The 22315-nt window shown below is 54.1% G+C and overlaps 1 protein-coding gene across 4 annotated transcripts in view; it reads left to right on the forward strand.

Annotated features, from left to right (window-relative positions):
• The window catches only part of SDK2 (sidekick cell adhesion molecule 2), a 305833-nt gene that overhangs the window by 113682 nt on the left and 169836 nt on the right, over positions 1 to 22315 (forward strand). The window lies entirely within an intron of this gene.

Genomic DNA, 22315 nt, shown 5'->3' on the forward strand with positions numbered 1-22315 from the left:
ATGTTTTGGATGCCGTTGTAAGCGGAATGCTCGCCGGCGCAGGAGATTGCGAATATGCCCGGCGATCTTTTAAATCTGGCGACGCGACAATTTTTTTCCGAGCCGTTGACAAACCTTGAAAATGCCCGTGGGCGGTCGGCAACGGTGGAATTCCTGAATGTGGGGCTCATTAGTGGGCGGCATTGCGAGACGCCGGGCGGCTGGGACGCACTCGAGAGTCTGCGCACCATGCGGATGCCAAACCCACACCGCCGAGCATCCCTCTTGCTCTGGGCACCCCGCGCAGCTCCCGGCGCCGCCAGGAAGTCGTCAGACGTGCAAATTGTACTTTTGTAATTTTTACTTGTTAATTTGCATCGGTGGTAGTGTAATTGCATCGGTAGTAGTGTGACGAGTAATTGTCAGTTCGGGGACCTCGTTTTGTGAAATCGTAGAATGGATCCGGAGTGTTGAACATCGACATAATACGGAAGTGAACTCTTGATTATAATCCGGGGTAACGGGGACATGTGAGGTGGCCTCATTGTTTCAGCTGCCGTGCCAGGAGATCGCATCGAACCGGCGACCTCTGGATTTGCGATTCCAGGGTGCAGCTGTATGGGCATCACGAAACGCACACGCGTGACCCCTGGCAACTCCTCGGTCCGTCAGGGAACCAAGAGAGACGAGACACCCCCACGGTGAACTGATGAACGGCGGAGAAACCAGTCAAGTCAATCTTTCCGATGAGTTTGTTGGTTCGGTCATGACATGTACGCTGATTAAAATAAAGTTTAGAGTGGGAAACGATCAATTCTATACACAATTAGAAGAAAAACAATTCTACAAACACATTTTTTCCCCCTGCGCAGCCAGCAGTGATGCCTCTCGGTTGACTTTGGTTCATATTTGTTTCTTGGGTTAGGCCCCCGTCGTTACAATCTGACCCGAGTAGTCTGTGTCATCAAAAAAACAAACGAAGCCGTCACGCGGTGAGCAAGCGCTCAACGACGCGCCCGCTCTTGCTGGTTTCGGCTCACTCGCCGCTGAGGCGCGCAGAAATCCTCGCAACCAAAGTTCTTTTGTGCCGCAAATAGATGCGCGACGTTTCGCTTTGAGACCGGTGACTGCGAAGACCCACGTTTGAATGCCGAGTTTGGGTCGAGTGCGGCTTACAGCTGCCTCCGTGTCCCGCCCTTGTGTTTTAGTCCCCATAGCATCAAACTGTGCCGTCGGGCTTTGTCAGTTTGGCTGTCAATGCCCCCAGGAACCCTAAGCCCTAAGTAGGAGAGGGCTCGGCGGTGAGCTCCGTGACTATGGCCGAGGGTATAAACAATCCGCCGTCGAGCCCAGCTACGGCGGCACCCACGCCACGTAGCGTGGGCAGCAGGCCGGCAGCGCGGTGGTGACGCTCGTGCCTCACACCAGGAAGGGCCTGGGTTCCACTCCCGACTCGGGCGCCCTGCCGTGTGGCGCTTGCGTGCTCCCCCCACTATTCTGCATGGGGTTTCCTCCGGGTTCTCTGGGTTTCGTCCCATAGCTGGAAAAAATAAACGTGCGGTTTAACTAGTATTGGCAAAACATCCCACTACTGATATTGGAATTGCACTGAGCAACATTGCCCCTCCTACTGTCAATGCTTTGCAGGAACATCCCAAAAAGGGAGACCTGAGACTTGGTGAGGCTTTCCTGAGTAAACGAGCGGAATAATACCAAGAAAACAGTGAATGCCGGGCACCTGCTTGGGCTGCTGTAAAGGTTGAAGCTGCTGCAAACTGGGCCGGCGGTGACAAAACGAGAGCACAAATCGCGTGGTGTGTGCGCAAATTTTAGTGCGACCCGTCTACAAATAAACAAACAAACGTAAGCACTGCACTGTATAGGTTGAGTGGCGGAGCCAATTACGTTCCTGTTAATTGAATACTTACTATCAGTATCGTCATAGTGGAGCTGGAAGATACTCAACAAATTACCCGGACCACACATATCACAATCAGCCACGTTTGCATGTCACGGCGTATCGATTGGCCAGAACGGCTTCAGTGTATTATGTGGAAGTGGTGCCCGAGTCTTCATAAATGGACGAGTGATTCATCTATTGATTTATACACACATACGCGAAACGCCATGAACACACGCGCACACACGCGACGCGCGCTTGTTCACTCCTCACGCGATTACGCATATTGTGGATGTTACCGGGGCACAGTTTCGCGACTCTGTTTGAGCGGCGGGCGCGTTGGAGGATGCCTGGGTTTTATCGCTCGCGTTCGTGTGATGTTTTATCCGTGTCAGGGCTGCTGTTTTTCTTTGTTGGCTTTTCGCCCCGCGACTTTTGAGGTAAAACGAAGGCGGGCGCGAGCGCACCAGCGCCTGTGCGGGGCGATAAGGGCCCGGGCGTGACCGATCTGCGCCGCGTCCGTGTAATTTGTGAATAAATCTGTCTGCTCCGCGCGACGGAGATTTCGGGGCAGAGTCGCAAACATTAATTTCAATCAACGGCGCGCACAAAAGTCGCCGTGCTTGCTGGCAGCGCGGGGGGCGCCGCGCGCCGCCAGGGCCCCATTAACGTGCCGACGGACGTGGCGGTGTGGTCCGGTGCATCACAATTACCGTGGACACAACTTCACACTGCAACGCAAATCATCCCCATTCGTCACAATTTCCCGGTACGATAAAAGATGTAATCCGAAAGATTTGCAAGTTCGCTCCTGCGGGGTGTGTAAAGTTTAGCACGGAAATTAATAATTTAGTTCTCGATTATCGCGCGCCGCTCTCGGGTTGGGATGGATCGATTTTATTTTTTTTGTCGCTGGCAGGGAGAAGAGAAAGATCATCGTCCGCTTGACGACCGCGTGCGTACGTGGCCAAACTTAAACTGCACACGCCAGCTGGTGTCTGCCTGTAGGGTTGTCACCTCTCCGGGTTTGACCCAGACAGTCTGTGAAAATGGCATCTGCGTTCTGGTGGCAGGAATTGATTCGTGCCGAGATCTGGCGTCGCGTTGAAGCTTGTTGGCAGGATGCCGCACACCTGGCCTGACCAAGAAGTCTGTCCGGGCTCGGCCTGCAAGGGACAAGGTGGCAACACCTCGTGTGCCTGCCTTGCGCCCGTGGAGGGCTGGACCCCGTGGCACGCCACCCCCCCCCCCCCCCCACGTTGCGCGCCACAGAGAAGCGGGCGCCACCGCCGCTCGAGCGTGACCTTGCGCCGGGAGTTTTAACGGCGAGCGCTCGTGACAGTTCATGACGGGCGAGGGCACTCGGCAGACAGACGCTGCAGGGACGGGGGAGTGGGAGGGGTGTGGCGGCGGCGGCGTCGCTAGCGAGTGAGCAGGCGATGCAGCTGCACGGGTTGGAGGGGACCCCCACAGGTCGGAGGGAGCCCAGGCTACGAAGGGGTTGGGGGGTGGGGAGAGGGGATGGACAGAGTTGGGCTGCATTTTATACCTTGTAACAGGGCCAATGCAGTACTGGTGGAAGGGGTCAGAGTCGGAGCAACTGAGATGAGAGGGAGGGCAGAGGGAGAAGGGCCCTGGGGAGAGGGGGGAGGATGAGTGGAGGCTGAGAGAAGTAGACAGCGGTGGATGGAGAACAACAAAAAGAGGAGGGAGAAGAGGGTGACGAAGAGAGAGAGAGAGAGAGGAGGCACCATGGGTGTGCGAGGGAAGGGTCGCAATGCGGGGATAATTGGCATGCGACGCGGGGTTTTGGGACTGGGGGCTGTGGGTCGGCGGACCGAGCCGGGTGCATCTCTCGCGAGGCGCACGGCGCCGTGTTCGCGTTTGATACTCGCCGCACAACAAAATGCATAAATAATACATCTGCTTATTTACCAGTAACCGATGGAAAGTGCGCGCGCTCTGACGCGCCGAGAGGGAGGCAGCTCTGCAGATCGTCGCTAAATTAGAGCGACTTGACGAGGCGCGCGATGCCACGCGAGCTGGGGAAGTCGGCGCTGTGCTTCCTGTGTGTTAATTATTGTTGTTATTTGAGCAATTTTCTTGTTTCACGCTTGTGTTCCCGGGATAGGCTCTCGAGGATTTTTCAGGAGAGGCCCTGCCAACGATTTCGCAGTCACGGGCGACGATTGAGATTTTCGTCATCTTCCCCCTTGCGGGCATGGCCGATGTTGATAATGTGGGGGTATCGAGGTGGTTGACGACGACCGTGTCCGGAGTAGTGGAGCGGTGAATCATTGCTGTGGTGATGATGACGTCCCCTCCTTCGTGTTTGTGAACCGGGGCCACCGAGTCCAATTTGCGAGCTCCGCGGTTCCCTCCAAGGGCGGTGACCCCACAGTCTCCGCACGCTGCCAGACGTTTTTTAAAATAGTTTTTTTGTACGTCAAGTACCCGCATCAACAATACGAACACGGTCGCTATGTATGATCCCGATTGAGTCAGGATGTACGCTCCCACACAAGGGTGATGATGGTATACACGCCAGGAGGTGCACCGAGCCTTCTAATCCAGTCAAACACCGCCCGTGGTTTTGGTGTTCGGTCCGATTGAAGCAATGAAAACAAATCGAAGCCAAATAAATTTAGTACCTTTGGCATGCCATAGTCATGTGACCACTGTTGACTGATCAAGGAGATGGGGAGCAACAGGGGAATGGAGATGTGAGACTGCAATAACAACACGGACCCCTGAGAGAGAGAAAGACAAAGACAGATGAGACAAGGCGGGGAGAATGAGGGAACAATACACAAAGACAGAGGCAGAGATAGAGAGGGGCAAATGGAGATGGGATGTGAAGACAGATTGAGGGAAGAGCTAAAGAGACAGACTGCCGGTCTGGAGACAGGGAGACGCACAGAGAGGCGGAGAAAGCGGCACAGGGAGAGAGAGAGAGCTGGACACAGAAAAACCAGGGAGACGGAGAGACAGAGGGAGAGAGACAGGAGACAGAGATTTACAGGGATAGAGACAAAAACTCAACGTGTTTATCGTTAGCACTGCCTCGTATCATAACGATATGAATACAGTGAGGGAAAAAAAGTATTTGATCCCCTGCTGAATTTGTACGTTTGCCCACTGACAAAGAAATGATCAGTCTATAATTTTAATGGTAGAATTATTTGAACAGTGAGACACAGAATAACAACAAAAAAACCCAGAAAAACGCATGTCAAAAATGTTATAAATTGACTTACATTTTAATGAGGGAAATAAGTATTTGACCCCCTCTCAATCAGAAAGATTTTTGGCTCCCAGGTGTCTTTTATACAGGTAACGAGCTGATATTAGGAGCACACTCTTAAAGCGAGTGCTCCTAATCTCAGCTTGTTACCTGTATAAAAGACACCTGTCCACAGAAGCAATCAATCAATCAGATTCCAAACTCTCCACCATGGCCAAGACCAAAGAGCTCTCCAAGGATGTCAGGGACAAGAGTGTAGACCTACACAAGGCTGGAATGGGCTACAAGATCTTTGCCAAATAGCTTGGTGAGAAGGTGACAACATTTGGTGCGATTATTCGCAAATGGAAGAAACACAAAAGAACTGTCAATCTCCCTCGGCCTGGGGCTCCATGCAAGATCTCACCTCGTGGAGTTGCAATGATCATGAGAACGATGAGGAATTAGCCCAGAACTACACGGGAGGATCTTGTCAATGATCTCAATGCAGCTGGGACCATAGTCACCGAGAAAACAATTGGTAACACACTACGCCGTGAAGGACTGAAATCCTGCAGCACCCGCAAGGTCCCCCTGCTAAAGAAAGCACATATACATGCCCGTCTGAAGTTTGCCAATGAACATCTGAATGATTCAGAGGACAACTGGGTGAAAGTGTTGTGGTCAGATGAGACCAAAATGGAGCTCTTTGGCATCAACTCAACTCGCCGTGTTTGGAGGAGGAATGCTGCCTATGACCCCAAGAACACCATCCCCACCGTCAAACATGGAGGTGGAAACATTATGCTTTGGGGGTGTTTTTCTGCTAAGGGGACAGGACAACTTCACCGTATCAAAGGGATAATGGACGGGGCCATGTACCGTCAAATCTTGGGTGAGAGCCTCCTTCCCTCAGCCAGGACATTGGGTCGTGGATGGGTATTCCAACATGACAATGACCCAAAACACACGGCCAAGGCAACAAAGGAGTGGCTCAAGAAGAAGCACATTAAGGTCCTAGAGTGGCCTAGCCAGTCTCCAGACCTTAATCCCATAGAAAATCTGTGGAGGGAGCTGAAGGTTCGAGTTGCAAAACGTCAGCCTCGAAACCTTAATGACTTGGAGATCTGCAAAGAGGAGTGGGACAAAATCCCTCCTGAGATGTGTGCAAACCTGGTGGACAACTACAAGAAACGTCTGACCTCTTTGATTGCCAACAAGGGTTTTGCCACCAAGTACTAAGTCATGTTTCGCAGAGGGGTCAAATACTTGTTTCCCTCATTAAAATGCAAATCAATTTATAACATTTTTGACATGCGTTTTTCCGGATTTTGTTGTTGTCATTATGTCTCTCACTGTTCAAATAAACCTACTATTAAAATTATAGACTGATAATTTTTTTTTCAGTGGGCAAACGTACAAAATCAGCAGGGGATCAAATACTTTTTTTTCCCTCACTGTATAATAGGGAAAGATAATCACGGAGCTGCACTTCATCAGAGTAAAGAGAGGACAGAGATTAACTTTTAATTCGTAGATTGTGCATTTCAATGCAGCTCCTGAAAAAAAACTGGTCAGTGAAGTTGGCGTGATGAAGTTTTTTTCCATTAGCCTGTGACAATACACGCGGTGGAGAGAGTGGTAATGCAGAGGTGAACGCACGGTCACTATGAACCTGGTCACCTGAGTTATATTCCCACTCACAGCTCAGATCAGTGGGGAGTGAGATGCCCGAACCGGTCCTCGGTGCCCCCACCATTGTTTTACACAACCCGCTTTGACTGGCGTGGTGAAATGTTTTTTTCTTTTACAACCCCCACGACCGGCAACGGCATGGGGAGAACGTCATCCAGCAGTTCATTGACAAAGGGCTGTCAACCATGGCGCGTTCATAATCATTGTCCGCCATGATCAGTCTACTGCTAGATGGAGGGCCTCTCCTAGAGGGTGCCACGGTGGTGAGATGTTGACTCGTCGCCTGGAATACAGGAGGTCGTGGGTTCGATCCCGACCTGGAGGAAAGCCACGTGTGCGAGGGGGCAGCACTCTCTAATGTCTTTACAGATGGAACAGATGGAGATTAGTCCACATTTGCTCTTCTGCTTGCTCCTGGCGACCCAGACATGGCACCCCTCGCCTCCACGGCGCTGGATTATGGGCTGCGTACAGTATATTTGGAGTTTGCATGTTCTCCCTCCCCATAGTCGTGTGGATTTTTCTCCAGGTCCTCCGGTTTTTCCTTCCACATTTAGAATCAACATGCGTTTAGAGTATTTGGCAGCTATACATTTCCACGTGTTAAACCACTTTGTTGAGCCATCATTTGTGGCCAGGTGGCTTCTGAAAAAAGAGCTAAATAGCTCAGTACGCCTTACCTGGTCAAATAAAAAATAGTTCAGTCCTTTTTCAAGTTGAAGCCATTGCATGGTAGTGTTAATGATGAACTTGGTGAGTGTTTTGTACAGTTTTATTTTAATGCACGATTGTGCACCACTGCCAACACTCAGCTTCTTGTCATTGTCTGGATCTGGCGTTGCTCGGTGCGGATGCTCTGTCGGTAATGTCGCCTCCATGTTGACTGCGATCACGAGCAGCGTGGGAAGCCAGACTGCAGGCCACGTAGGGGCCCAGCAGCCAGCCTCTTAGCCAGAACAGATCGAACATACAACGCATCATGTGGTGTGTGGGGGGGGGGGCGAAACAACATTTTAGAAAAACAAAAAAAGATTTCCAATTAATTATGGCGTAACGAGTACCCACAGTGGGATCTACCCGAGTACCAATTAGTACGAGTGTCAGAACGTGCCGCTGCTGTGTGAAGACGTGAACGTTCGGGTGTTCCCGAGGCAACACGCGCGGTACAGAAGGGAGCAAGCACCTCGTGGGCTTCTGACGCAGCCTTCCGAAACCCAGCAATTGTAAAACGACTCCACCGTGATTAGGAACGTCGCCTCGCAGCACGGCTACCCATCCTGCCGAGCTGTGTACGGGACAGTCTCGTTGCGTTTAGAAAGGCCGTCCCGTTGTGCCGAAGCGTTTTGTGAACATGACGTCCCCGATTTAAACGCCACGGATTCAATCACCCGGCCGCCCGTCGTCGGTGTCAGCTGCGGATTTGCAAGTCCATAATTGGCATGTGCCAGCGCTTCCTACCAGCACAAGCTCCCGCGATGTTTGGCCTGCCGGGTTGGGTCCCCTCCTTAATGTCATCCTCCGTACCACATCCGTCTTTGTCTTCCTCTTGCCCTTCCGCCGTCGATTTCCCCAAGGATGAGGTGTGTGGCATCAGTGCAATCTGTGAACGTGGCACTGCATGTCTGCAGTACCACGCCACCATCCTGCTCCTCTGACTAATTCCAGCATCGCTCCCTGGTTTCCCATAATTATTGGTAGCGCCGCTTTTTTCTTCATTCGTTTTCTTTGCCATCCTATTCTCGGCATCCTCTTCAAATACCAGACCTCGGACGCTTCTATCCTTGAGATGGTTTCCTTTTTCAGTTGTCCAAATCTGGCCTCCTTATCGTCTTGCTTCCGCTCGACTCGTGGCGATAGAAGTTTACGGACGGGGCTGCCTGTGCTACTGGATTGGGATCGGCGGGTTAGCGTTGTCGTGACCCAATTGAGCCACAATTTGTTGATTTGACAAGGCCCACGGATTTTTTGTTCTCTAAAATCTATAGCCCTGTATTATCAATCCACTGCTGGATGAAGCCCTCCCCATCGCCTTTCGGTCATGGGGATTGTGTGACCATACTTTACCATGCTTTGGCAGTGCGGGTTTGGTGAAGGTGGTGATGCAGGAATTATTCGGCTGTCGCTCACCCACCGGTGTTTAGCCGGGACCGGGAATCGAACTCGGATCACCGGGTTCGTATCGCAATGCGTTGACAAACTTCGCTGCCGCTAAGCGGTGTGAGGCATAGACACGAGGAGGGGGTGGCGGGGAGGGGGGGCGCCTGCAATTCATTCAGCCTCACCTGCAGCTGTTGCGTGGCTATCAAACTTGAATATATGAGTCACTATTCACAATGCTGCCGCCGAACAACAACAACAACAGGGACGAGGGCGGCTGTTGACGTTCACGGCACGGCCGCGTAACGAGCAGAGGGGCGGCCATCCCGAGTTTCAAAATGTGACGAAGAACCGGGGGGAGGGGCGGCAGGGGGGGTCGCGCCGGGTCAGGTGTTCCGAAATGTCGCGCGGCGATGAGGTCCGTGGCATCATTGGTCCCCCCCCCCTTCCTCCTCCTTCCCCCCTCCTCGTCCCTTGATCGCCCACCGCCGCGCCGGCCTTAGTTAGGGGGCAGCTTCTGCATAGAATGCAAAGATGTTGCATGACATTTGTTGGGCATGCGTGGATTTTTTTCCCTTCGTCTTTCCTCCCCGACTGATTTAAATGTCACTGTCCGCATGCCCGTGGGTGTCACGATTATTGGATTAGTGGCTGTTACGTCTGAAGGGCAGCGGAGCTCCCGGCTTGGGATTGCTGTTAAAGTGTTTTAATTTATCAATAAGAAGCATAATAATGTGAGCGAGCGTCTGCGCGGGTTTTTTCGCACATTCGTGGAAACCCACGTGATGCGCCACAATTCGCGAGATATCGTTTCGTGCCATTGATATGTTGATTTGGTTTGGGGTTATTTTTCCACCGCGGTTGATCGTCATGCTCTCAGACAGTGGTACGGGCGGCAGGAAAATGTGTAATTCCCAGCGAGGCTAAATGGTCTTACCGAGGGGGAAAATATATGCTTTCATGTGGTGCATATATTTTTATAATCCCGGCTCACGATTCCCTTTGCACCCTCCCCAATATCGGGACTCCCCATAAACAAAAGTCCTCGATTCCCCCCCTCTTTCCTTCCAACAAATAACTTGGTTCAAAGTGGAATTAGCGAGGCCTGCATTACAGGCTATGCAGAATGTATTAACAAATTAGCCCGCGAGGCAGAATGCCACCGCACTCAGTCATCCGCGCTCTAATTAATCAATCTTTCTGGGGACGTTCATTAAAAGGAAATGTACATTATATACAATTATGCGCGCGCGCGTGCGTGTGTTTGTGGTGCGCACCCGCTCCATTGGACGCGCGTGGGGAAATAAAGGGAGCTTATTAAAGACGGTTTATCTGCGGCAGTGTAAAAAAACATTTCACCTGGTTGTCGTGGGGTTTTTTTTTAAAGAAAATAGTGGTCGTTATTCTCATATCGTTCATTAGATTTCCATACGTACGGTGGCAAAAACAAATAGCCGCCCAGTGTTGGGATGGTGCCGTCTGCACGCTCCGCCGAACCTGCAGGTGGGGTCGTGCGGGGAGGGGTGCCCCATTTGTCACGGACAAGGTTTCTGACATGGGGGGCTTGACCCCTATTGGGCGCCGCCCCCATCCCCGGGGGGGGGGGGGAGAGGGGTGGGGGTGGCAGTGCAAGGGGGGTGAGGGATGGCCCCGGCGGCCTCCATCGCCGGCTGCCAAATTCAGTGAACGGAGCGGCGGGCACGAAGTCCCGACGGTTAATTACATTGTGGTGATTAGCGCGGCACTGCCTCCCCTCGCTCGCTCGCCGCATCTCCTCTCGCGCGCAAAAGGGGGACGGCGATTTGTTTACGAGCTGCGCCGAGATGTTTCGCTGCTGTTCCTGGAGCACGGTGGTCGGGGTTTGTTGTTGTGGGAGGGGAGGGGAGGGGGTGGGGGCGACTCGCGGGATCGTGGCACGGTACCCGAACGTGTCGTGTGGAGAAGCAAAACAGTAAACAGGACGCGGGGTCGCTAATTGCACCCCTGCCCGTGCGGGAAAACAATAACTAGAATTAAAAAAATGAAAAAATAACAGAATCGTTTCCCTTTGTCGCCGGAAAGAATGTTAATGAAATCAGTCACGACGTCGACAAAGCCTCCGGCGTAATTGCGCCATGGGGTGTTTTGTTTGAGCGGGATATTGAAGACGGAGCTGCTAATTCTGTTTGTGCATTCACATGAAAGTGCAGCGCTCCGGTCCGCCGTCAGGCTTAGCGGAATGCATTTATGATGTACAGTGGTGACTCGGTGGATTGTATTCGTCCCTTCCCATTCTCTCTGTCTGCAGTGGCATTTACCAGCGGTATTTTCTCCGTCCGTCTTTCCGTCTTACCCCCCCCTTCCCCCCGTCGCCACTTCTGAGGATTTGCTCCCTCCGTGGTGTGACGACTGTGAGCGGCTCGCTGCGCCTGCGATCCAGAGGTCATGCCGGGTCGATTCGACCTCCCGGCTCGGCAGTTGAAACACCCCCCCCCCCCTCCTTCGCCTCCGTGACTGGCCACCCAGAAAGTATGAAGGGGTTTCTCGACAGGGGTTTAGTCTGTAAATCGGTAGATACTCCCACCTATTCCAAGATATCTTGCCGGCGTGGAAAAGCAGGCCGAATTGTCTCCCGGAGGTGCCCTGTTGGAGCTGTCTCGAGGGGGAGGCACCTTCCACTTGCAGTGGTGTGAGCAAAGCACTTGCAGAGCTGCGCTTTTACCCACCGCCTCTTCCTTTTTTTTTGCATCTTGCGCTAATGAAAGCCGCGCCAGGGCTGTTTCCTTCTGCAGCAACAACAAAGCGTCCCAGTGGAGAGTCCCAATTTTCGATGAAATAAAATAAATAATTAACCCCCCCCCCCCCCATCGACGACGGCGAGGGCGGCGGCGGTCGGGATGTCGGCTTGTTGTAGCGCTATTTTTAAAAAAATGTGGCAATTTTCGCTGCGATCCGTCGCAGCTCGGGGCGGTTCCCCAGCTGCCCTCCTTGAGGTGGACTTCAAAGGGTGCTCCGAGCGTCTCTCCGCGGCTCAAGGGAGCCTGAGCCGCGCTCGCGACTTCACAGCAACCGGCGCCCGACGCTCTTCACAAGCCTGCCGGCTACTCCGCCGCATGCTTACGCCACGCGACTCGTGAATAGAAAACGCGGGCTCCCAACCGCACCCGGTGATCATCGCCGCGTCAAAGACGAAGATCCCCCGATCAGCCTTCGACAGACAGTTGGGGGCGTGTGCCGTTGCACCTGTGAAGTGCGGCACGGCGCACGATGGGGCGCGTGGCCACTGCTGATGTCTTACAAACGGCACCAGGTACTCGTTTAAGGCCGATTCGACCTAGAGGAGGCCCAGAACAGCTTCAGATATGGCACTGACTTTGCTTGCGAGCGGGAATCAAACTCGGGGTCGTTGGGTTCCGTAGCGCAGCGCGCTATCCACCGCTCATCGTCGCACACGCGCGCGCACACACAAAACAACAAAATTAAGCGGCCGTCCGTCAGTGGTAATCTCGTTAGCCAAAGTTGTGAGGTTATTTTAGTCAACGGCGACTTTTATGAGTTGCACAAAACTCATCGAGCGCGGCCCGGCGTGACGAGACGAAATTAACGAGGCTGAATGAAGGCGCAGACTCGGATAATTCAGTAGCGTCTTTGGAGGCCCCAGCGCACTGAGCAAGACCAGACATGGTAATTGGCCGTACGTGTCTCTAAAACAACATATTTACAGAGCTTGCTGATTGGCTGAGCTGGTCATCCCTGAATGGTGTTGAATTGCATGCGCGTCGCACCAACATTGAATAACCCGGAGCGTCTGACGGAACATGAGGCTGCGCTCGTCGACCTGGCTCAGAGGACGACTCCACAGGGTCCACAGAATTGAGACTCGACTGGAGAATGTCCCTTTTGAAGATGCTCACAAAGCCTGTCTGCCAAGTGCTATATCATCATGAGACATGGTCTATCATCTGCCGGATATCGGCCTCTCCACGCCTTCACCTTCCCTCGTGGGTCCAGGGTGACTACTGTCTGTCTCACTGCTGCACTGGAACTGATCTCGTTGCTCCATCTCCATGGTGGGACCGCCCTCTGGATGCGTTCCGTTCTTTGGCTGCCACTCCCATCACCAGTCTCGTTCATTGGACTTTATCCCTTCTCGTCTATCGGCCTTCATCTCTTCTCATCTATCGGCCTTCATCCCTTCTCATCTATCGGCCTTCATCCCTTCTCATCTATCGGCCTTCATCCCTTCTCATCTATCGGCCTTCATCCCTTCTCATCTATTGGCCTTCATCTCTTCTCATCTATCGGCCTTCATCCCTTCTCATCTATCGGCCTTCATCCCTTCTCATCTATCGGCCTTCATCCCTTCTCGTCTATCGGCCTTCATCCCTTCTCATCTATCGGCCTTCATCCCTTCTTATCTATCGGCCTTCATCCCTTCTCGTCTATCGGCCTTCATCCCTTCTCGTCTATCGGCCTTCATCTCTTCTCATCTATCGGCCTTCATCCCTTCTCGTCTATCGGCCTTCATCCCTTCTCGTCTATCGGCCTTCATCCCTTCTCATCTATCGGCCTTCATCTCTTCTCATCTATCGGCCTTCATCCCTTCTCGTCTATCGGCCTTCATCCCTTCTCGTCTATCGGCCTTCATCCCTTCTTATCTATCGGCCTTCATCCCTTCTCGTCTATCGGCCTTCATCTCTTCTCATCTATCGGCCTTCATCCCTTCTCATCTATCCGCCTTCATCTCTTCTCATCTATCAGCCTTCATCCCTTCTCGTCTATCGGCCTTCATCCCTTCTCATCTATCCGCTGTCATCCCGTCTTGTGAGGACGTGTCTTGGCCAAGGCCACTTTTCTCTTTTTTGCGTAGCAAAGCGTTCTCCAATTCGTGTTTGTTGCCTTATTTACGCCACTCCTCTTTCTGCCTCTCGGCGTTGATTCGAAGCACGCATCTGTCCGTGTTTCTTTGCATACTTTTTTTATTTTGTACGGCAATAACATCCCCACTCTAATATATCTGTTGGACAATGCCCGAGGCAGACTCCTAAGTGATTGTTCCAAAGTCCCGCGGGTGAGGAGGTAGATAGGGTGCGGCAGATGGAATTCTCGAATCGCTTGCGAGTGGAGGAAGCTTTCCTCTGTGTCGGCTTTCACCCATTGGGATCTGTTAATGTGACATGGCATTTAAATGTTTGAAAATCTTGCCTTTACAGCGATGATCATGATTAAATTATACATTAACAGTTACTTCGTATATATTTCATCGGATGCACTACTCAGTTCGGGTAAATGAACGGAGTGTCGTTTTTTTTCCGCGAGTGTTTTAGCCGGGCGACCCGAGGTATCGTCTGTGCGTATATGTCACCCTGCTGAATCGCGACACGAGATGGCGAAGGTGGAACGACGCTGCCACGCGGTTGTCCTGCGCCGATCTCCCACGTGCTTTTTTTTGCCGGGGGATCTCCCAGCACGCCGGGAGAGCCATAAGAGGGAGCACGTGGGGACGAAACGTTGGACACCGTGCCGGACGACTCGCGTGTAACGACCCAAACGCAGGTCTTGGAGCCGTACGAGAGTGGACGGAGAGTCGATCGCCCTGGGGGGCCCCGCTTCAAAAAAAGAAGCCGCTTTCTTTTCCCCCGACGTTGCCAGACTACGCAATATAAATAAATAACGGTGTGGATCGGTGGAGTCGGTCCTTCTTGAGAGCTCCAGGGTCACGGTTAATGGCCCTTTATGTGACGCGGCTTGCTCTTGAATCCAAATCAGTCGGCGCCTTATTCCACTGCCCATGGCACGCCAGCGCGGTGGAGTGCGGGTTTCTCGGAGCTGACCTCTAACGGGGATGCTCGTGCGTGCATGCGCGACCGTCGCCTCGTTCCGCCGACCGCGGGCGGTGTGTTCACGCGGCCTGCCGAAGTGTCGTCTCGGGATCGCGAGGGTCGCATTAGGAGGGCTTCGTTAGTTGTTTCTGCTGAAAAGGAATGTGCCGCGCGTTTTGAAACGAGCGGCGTTAATTCCAGGTCGAGCGAAACGAGGCGCCGCGAAGACCGCGCTCGCCGAGAGCGGGTGCCCTTTGTTCGGATTGAGAAACGGCACTCGGCCTGGTCCCGTCTCAAATCGTTGGACAAAAGCCGCCTTCGTCACCGCCATTCAAGTTCAGGGGTAGCTCTCGCGTCAGTGCCGAGCCCCCCCCCCCCACCAACCACCCTCCCCCCACGTCCTGTTTGTCTCGTTCTGCGAGCGAGCGTGTGTAATTATTTTCTTTCCTCCCGTCACTCATGGCTGGAAAACAACAACAACAACCGAACAACGACAGTGACAAACGTGCACTCCAACGAGCGTGCCGGCTGCGTGTTGTGTCGTGCGCTCTGCCGGTCCGCGCCGGGTGGGCGGCGCGCACCTCCAGGGAGACTGCGGCTGCGTTGGCAGCGGCGAAGCTGGCACCACCCCGTACGGCGCACCGTGTTGCTGCCAAAATCGCACGCGAGCCACATTAGTGCGCGGTGCAAAGGCGCACACTGCTCGTGTTCAGTCCTTGGGGCCAATCGTCCGCTGCTGGATGGTGGCGATTGCCATGGAGTTGGCTGTACGTTTGTACGTGTGTATGTATGTTGAACTTCTTTCGCACCGCACGCAGCCCGACCGTGCTGACCGCACGTGCCGGTGAAGGACAACAAACTAAACTCAACGGCAGTTCTAAGGAAATTCGTTTTAAATAATAGATAATTTAAAAGTGCCGTAGCTCCCAGTGGCTCCCGGATAGAGCGTTCCAGACGGCCACAGAAGCGCGCCTGAAAGTGCGCGGCACGGTGACCGGTTGCACTGCTCCTTGGTTGGTGATGGCGGGCGATGGCCACAACAGGAGCGAAGGTCACTCGACGATGCACGAGCGCGCTTGTAAGCCCCGTGCTCTGGTTAGCTAGATGGTGGGTTTGTTTGTGGATCGGGCAGGCGTGTGAAGAGACGGCAGTGTGGCAGGTGGGTTCGCGAGCCCGTCTGTGAGGTGCTTTGCGTATGCTGTCCCTTCCTTAGTGTGGGGTTCTCAGGCTGCTCAAGTTTAATCTCTCGCGAGCAAAAAAGGCCCTCCTAATGCAAAGAATTTGACAAACACCGCGACTCGGGTTACTCCTGAGATTTGTTATTCCTGGTGAGGCTTTCCTAGATAAATAAATTAAGTTGTTGTTATTGTTTAACTTGCTGTAGAGATAATCGCTTGTAACCTAAACCTCCCTGGAATGCATCCAGTCTCGTCAGAGCCTGGGAAGTACTTGGATGGGTGGCCAAATACAAAGATAAAGATCCCCCTTATAGCCTTCACAGACGTTTGGGGCAAGTGCTGCTAACGAGCACCTATGAAGGCCGGTACAGCACACGAGGGGGTGGGTGGCCAGCACCACGCCCGACTGCCTTTGTCTCCCCAGTGGCGATGTTAATACACGCACCAAGTACTCATTTTGAGGCTGAGTCGACCTTGGGGAGGCGCAGTACCGGTTCAGGTAGAGGGCTCGTAGCGAACTGCGCTCATCGCTACATTACCACTCCCCTCAATCGTGGATTTGGATGGTGACCACCACCACTACGCACAAACAGGTTGTCATAGGGTCTGTGGGACCACGTGGTTGGCAGTAGAGGGCAATGCAGCAAAATCCACCGTTGCACTGTTCTCCCATGCGCCCATGTCCGCGCTCCTCGCCTTCAGTCAACGTTGATCGTCACGGGAAAGTAGGTGAAATAACCCCCCCCCCCCTGGCCTGCACGACGTGGGGAGCCCCCCCGCCCCCCCACCATCCAGCGGTGGATTGACAGCAGAGGCTGGACACGAACACCACGGCGCAGAATCGTCTCTGCATCGCGGACGTTCGTAGGACCGCGGTCATCAACACCAAATTGTCTCCTGCCAGCTTGACCTCGCTCGGATGCCTTGGTTGTAGTTGCGCCACGCACCACACACACAGTGGGGGGGGGGGGGGGTGTATGGCGCGAGGAACGATCGCGATTAGTCCCGACGCAGCTGCACACACAAGTGCAGGACACGGTTCAGTTACGCATTCACTTCATTATCGGCGGGGCCGGCAAACCGCCCGCCCGCCTGTCGTGTTTATTTGGAGACGTTTACGGATGGAGTGGCTTCCTCGGCATCCGTGCGTGACGAAGCCGAGCGCTTTGCAAATTCAGAGTCACTCGTGCGCCGAGCGTGCGAAGCGCCAGCGCTACCGGGTGGAGTGCCGGGAGCCCTCGTACGGCCCCTGCTGCATTGATTGTCGCACTTACGTGATAAATAAAGGGGGTAGTAATAATGGCGTTTGAAATGGTTAACGTATCATTGCGATAATCAAAACGGAAAATAAGGATAATGACGCTTGCATTTTAAAGAATAACGATTGGGTCAAATTAGCCCAGCTTTATTCTCATGCCAGACTTTCCTGGCAGTGAAATTCAAATGTGCTAATGATCTAGTTTCCTTATGCGTGAGTAGATAAAGCGCTCGTTAGAATTCTCGGTTTGAAAATGTTTATATTATGCATTATTTAACTTTTTTTTTGCCTTCCATGCGTGGTCTGATACGGAAATCACAAGCACATTAGTCAGACAGAATAAATGTACACCATATATGATTGTACTGATTTAGCTCGGCTGACCTGCCTGGAAAAAGCAATTGGGAGAGATATTGAATTTTTTTTCTCTTCCGTCCTGGCCGCCAAAACACCACAATAATGCCCCTGAATAAATACTGCATCTAATGGAATGCAAAGTAGAGGCTGCGGAGTCTGTCTGCGCTATAGCCTTGGCGTCAGCTGAGATCTCACGTGCGAGGCTCCGTCTTGTCTCCCGACCCCGTGTGCGCCGCGCGTGTTTGTACGTGCGGCACAGTTGCAGGGCCACACCTTTACCTCGGCCGCACACGTACGTTGCAGTTACACGCACCTACGTGTACACGCGGCTCGTACGTGCGGCCTCTTTGGCCAATCCACTGTTGGATGAAGGCCTCCGTCCCCGTGCTATGGGGGTCTTGTTTTGACCACACTGTAAGTACCGGTTGGTGAAGGCGGGGGAGCAAAGATGCGGGAGCATAGAAGCACAGTGCAACAACGTATTTTGTCTGCACTATCCTCGGCTGCCCACAACGTGCATTAAACACCTGTTTGGTGCATGCCCAGTGGTCGCCCATCCATGCACTGTCCAGGCTGAAATCACGCTGAGCTTCCACGGCCCAACGAGATGGGTGGGGGGGGGCAGGAATTCTGGAATGGTTTTGCCACCGGCAATCCTTCGCTCCGTGGCTCCCCAAACGCACCGCTCAAGGAGTCGGCCATGAGTGGAATTGTAAAACGGCGCCGTCGATTGTTTAGCTGACATGGGTTATCGGGCTCGCGAGACGTGGCAGTCTGCGATTCGTCCACGTATGTCATCGGTTCGTTTGACCGCCGCATCCGCGACATTCTCCACGGTGCTTCCGAGATGCGGCGACGGCGCGCGCCTTCCGAGCGATTTGGCCATGAATGCAAGACGGCGTTAAAACGCAAGACAGCGAGCACATTCCCGTGCAGCTTTGGCGCTGGCACGAATTCACGTCAGCAGTTCTGCGTTAAGCTCTTTTAGAGCAAATTATGAAACTGCAAGCCCCGTGCGCGGCTCCGCTCGGGCACCGCTTGGCGAGGGGAAGCGTTCAGCGTGGGCAAATGTTGAGCCACCAAATTAGCCCCGGTCCGTGGCAAATGTCACGTCGCTGCCGACTGCCTCGAAGGGAAAGGCAGCTGGAGCGGAGCGTCTGAAAGGTCCCGCTCCAGCGGGGCCACGCCGTTGCGTTCACGCTGACGAGAAATAACATGACCCCGAGCCTCTCTCTCTGCCTTTCCACCGCGTAATTATATATGCAGGGCGCAGCGCGGCATATGGCACGGCGCGCATGCTTCATCGCAGGGTGCGTCGTGCGAGCGTTCGATGCTCCAAAGTTTAACTTTCTTGTTCGGCTAATATTTTCCCCCTCCCACTTGCTTGATTGCTTGTTTGTTTGTTTGCGGCCAGCTTTTCCACAGAATCGCTGCAAAGTGAAACAAAGGCGCGCGTGGCCTCGTACCCTTTTGGTGAGCGAGAGGCCGCACTGATGTCGGCGCGGTCACATCTGCTCGTTCGCTGCCGTTAGAATCCTCCTTCTCGCTGAGATGCGCCGCTTTGCCACAGACAATCCGCGTCTCATTAATTTCGCATTCCGCGTTGCTCCGCGTTGTTTCGCGGCGCACGGCCCTCATCTATTCCGGAGTTTGGACCCGTCAGCCGCACGCCACGTCAAGTCCGCCGCGCGGCGACCATTATTCGGTGCGGTGCCGTCGCGGCTGCCCCACGACATGTGGCCGGCGCCGGCACGTGCGTACGCCTCGTGCCGCCCGGTGTAGGGACGGTTGCTGCCGGGAGATCCCCCGAGCTAGACTGGCCCAAGGGAAATGGACCAGTTGAGATGAGATGTGATGGCGGGCGCTTTGGGACGCTGGGAAAATTAAGGAGCAGTTTATGAAATTGAAAATCTTGACATTTGCGGCGGCCGCGATGTGTTCGGAGAATGGCCCGGCGTTATCGGCGGCGCCTGCGTGCCAGGTGCGACAGTTGTGTGTTTTTTAAAAATCTATTATCCAATTGGGGAATTGTCCGTGGCTTAAACACATGTGCCTCTCCCACTTAGGTCGCCCTCGCAGACGTTTTCACGTTGGCATCGCCGCCACCCCACGGCCTTTTGCGCTCTGCGTGCCATGTGACAATGCGGTCGGAGCCGTCCGTGCGGCCGCGCGTGCGAATCTACAGACGTACGCACGTTCCGGCCCCATAGAGGAGCAGCCCAAACTTGTTGCGTCTCCATCTGCCGTCAGTTTCCCATCTCTCGTCGAGACGTCTTAAATGCCAGCCAATTACTTAATGCGACATTCTATAATGGCATAATTAATTGCTCAAGGGCGTTGGAAGTTTTAATTTGCCTGCTACTAAAATGGAGCGGAGATTAATGTTTAAAACCACAAGTTGTCAGGCTAAAATGTGAACACTTAGCCCGCAGTGCACATAATAGCTTCGGCTAAGGAGTTGTCCCATTTCGTCGACCAAATGCCCACATTGTCTGCCTGGGTAAATTCTGCTCGCTCACTTTAGCACGCGAAGCGATGGGCAGGCGGGCGGGCGGGCGGGCGAGCGGGCGGGTTGGCTCGCTGGCGGGCGCGCTTGCCGCGTTCGTCGTCGCCCTTCCGGCACCGACGGTGACGGAGCCCAGCCGGGGCCCCCCCTCCCCCCCCCCACCCTGGCAGTGGTCAAGAGGAGCCCCTTGGAGGCGGAGTGAGACGGACACAGCGGTAACGGGAGAGGACAGGCAATAAGCCCTCGGCCACCGATGTTTGAATAGCCGCGGCCGCTTGCCCCCCCCCCCCTCTCGGGCCCCCCGCGCCCCCCGCTTCTCCGCGCCGTCCCGGAGCAGGCAATCTGGGGAGGATGCGGCCACCCGAGACCCGGCGCGGCACGAGAAGTGATGCGTTGTGACGTCTGAGATAATCTTGCCTGTGTCCCATAATCAGACCAAATTAAACGCTCTTCTGCAGTCGGCAAAAGCAGTTAAGAGCGCTGGGTAATGGCCTCGGCTGTGCTCGCTGAATGAGCTTCTTTTCAAGTGAAAGTTAATTAAATATGAAATGTAATTTATTGCCGAACCTGCTTTTTGAAGCTGATGTAAATTAATATAAGGAATCTTCGTTTTGAGGTCATTCCAACTTAACAGTTTTGACTCGGGTCTCTTGTTTTTTTTCTTCCTCCCCGCTTTCTGAAATTAGCTATTTGAAGGGGCAGGCGCGCAAGCGGAAATCTCCCGTTGATCGTACGGATGGTGGTGTGTGGCACCTCCCTGTCTCTCTTTATCAAGGATTATCTCTGCCTTCGTAATCCGCCGGCTGATGGGGCTCTGTGTTCCATCTCTTAGGAGTTATTTTTGATTTAAATGTTTTCCTTCCCCCCGCCTCCCACCACCACCGTTTTCGCCGTCTAAATGCGGTAAGAGCTCTCGGAAAGGCAGACGGCTTGGGCGACTGGGAGCCTTTTGGCGTTATGGCTGTTAATGGCGTGCCCTGACAATCCCGCAGACTCCTCTCGCTCCTCCCCTGTGATGGCGTTGACGCTTCACGGGCGAGTTTTTGCTCTTGGTCCCCGCCCGAGCCGCGGACAGAGAGTAGGCAGGGGGGGGCGGTGGGCGGGGGGGGGGGGGCGGTGGGCGGGGTGGTTTATTTTTCGTCCGCATCGAGCAGAAAGCATTAGAAGGGAGAAGTTTTCGACAAACGAGAGCGGGGGAGTGCTCCTCACGCCGGGCCGACACGTGCGCATCCGCGTGACGGTTCGTCTTTTGTTTCTTGTCACATGATGGATGCGGGCGGGAGGGAAGACGGGCGTCGCTTGCCCGGGCGGAGAGAGTGACTTGTCCAAATCAACCGGCCGCAGAGAGGGCACCAGCGCGCAGTCGCTAAGCGTTTTTAATAAACACCTACCGCGCGTTCAGCCGCGTGAGCGTGTGGTGCCCTGCGCCTCCGCAGTCGGGTCCCCGTCAGGTCCTTGACAAGAGCGTATAATTACGACGCACACGTCGGCCGGAGAGTTTCAGGATTGCGAATTGTAACGCCACTGTCTTCACGCAGCAGCGAATAAAGCGTGAATAGTCGCGCGGGGTTTTTATTCTCCCGGGGTTAATTCACCGACGGCCTGGCGCTCAGACGCGTGTTTTCACGCGATGTGTAATTTACTAAGCGTAAAAAAAAATCAAACCCTCCTCACAAAGAATGTCGCGCGGCGCGTTTCGCTCTCTCGCCGGCGCCTTTGCCGTGCGCTTGCGTGCCATTGTACGACACAATAGCGGCACCGCCAATGGCCTTCCATTAGCGGAGCGGGAACCAGGACTCCTTGGCGTTATCAGCCCAGCCTCACGATAGCCCCCCTTCATTGTTCGCGGCTCCCCTTCGCCGCCGCCTAATTTGGGCTCGAAGAACCAGCAGGCAGCGTCACTCCCAAGGCTGCCGAAGAAATCATTGCGCCAATAACGACATCCGCGGAGGAGCCCACGGAGCGCGGCACAGTCCCGAGTGTTTCGCCACGCGTGCCCTGCTTCCTTTTCTACCCGGGCAGCAGTTGACTCGCAGAGAGACCGGCCCCCTCCAGAGAAATGTGGAATGTCCGCCGCTGATTCGGTGGGCAACGGCACGGACCGGTGCCGCCCTCCACACTCGCCCGACTGGGCAACGGCGCATCGCGCAACGTACGTCATCGTCGTCGACTCTGATCAATCCACTGCTGGATGAAAGCCTCCCCAAGCCGTCTCCATCTGTCATGCTCCTGCGCGTTCGCCGATCCCGCCGTCCGTCTTTGCGGATGACGTTCTCTTGGTTGGCCATCGTCATCCCTTCCCGCGACGTGCCCCCCCCCCC

This window comes from Petromyzon marinus, chromosome 37, assembly GCF_048934315.1.
Source record: "Petromyzon marinus isolate PM22_M1 ecotype Great Lakes invasive population chromosome 37, UKy_Petmar_22M1.pri1.0, whole genome shotgun sequence".
In the NCBI taxonomy this organism is placed as follows: domain Eukaryota; kingdom Metazoa; phylum Chordata; class Hyperoartia; order Petromyzontiformes; family Petromyzontidae; genus Petromyzon; species Petromyzon marinus.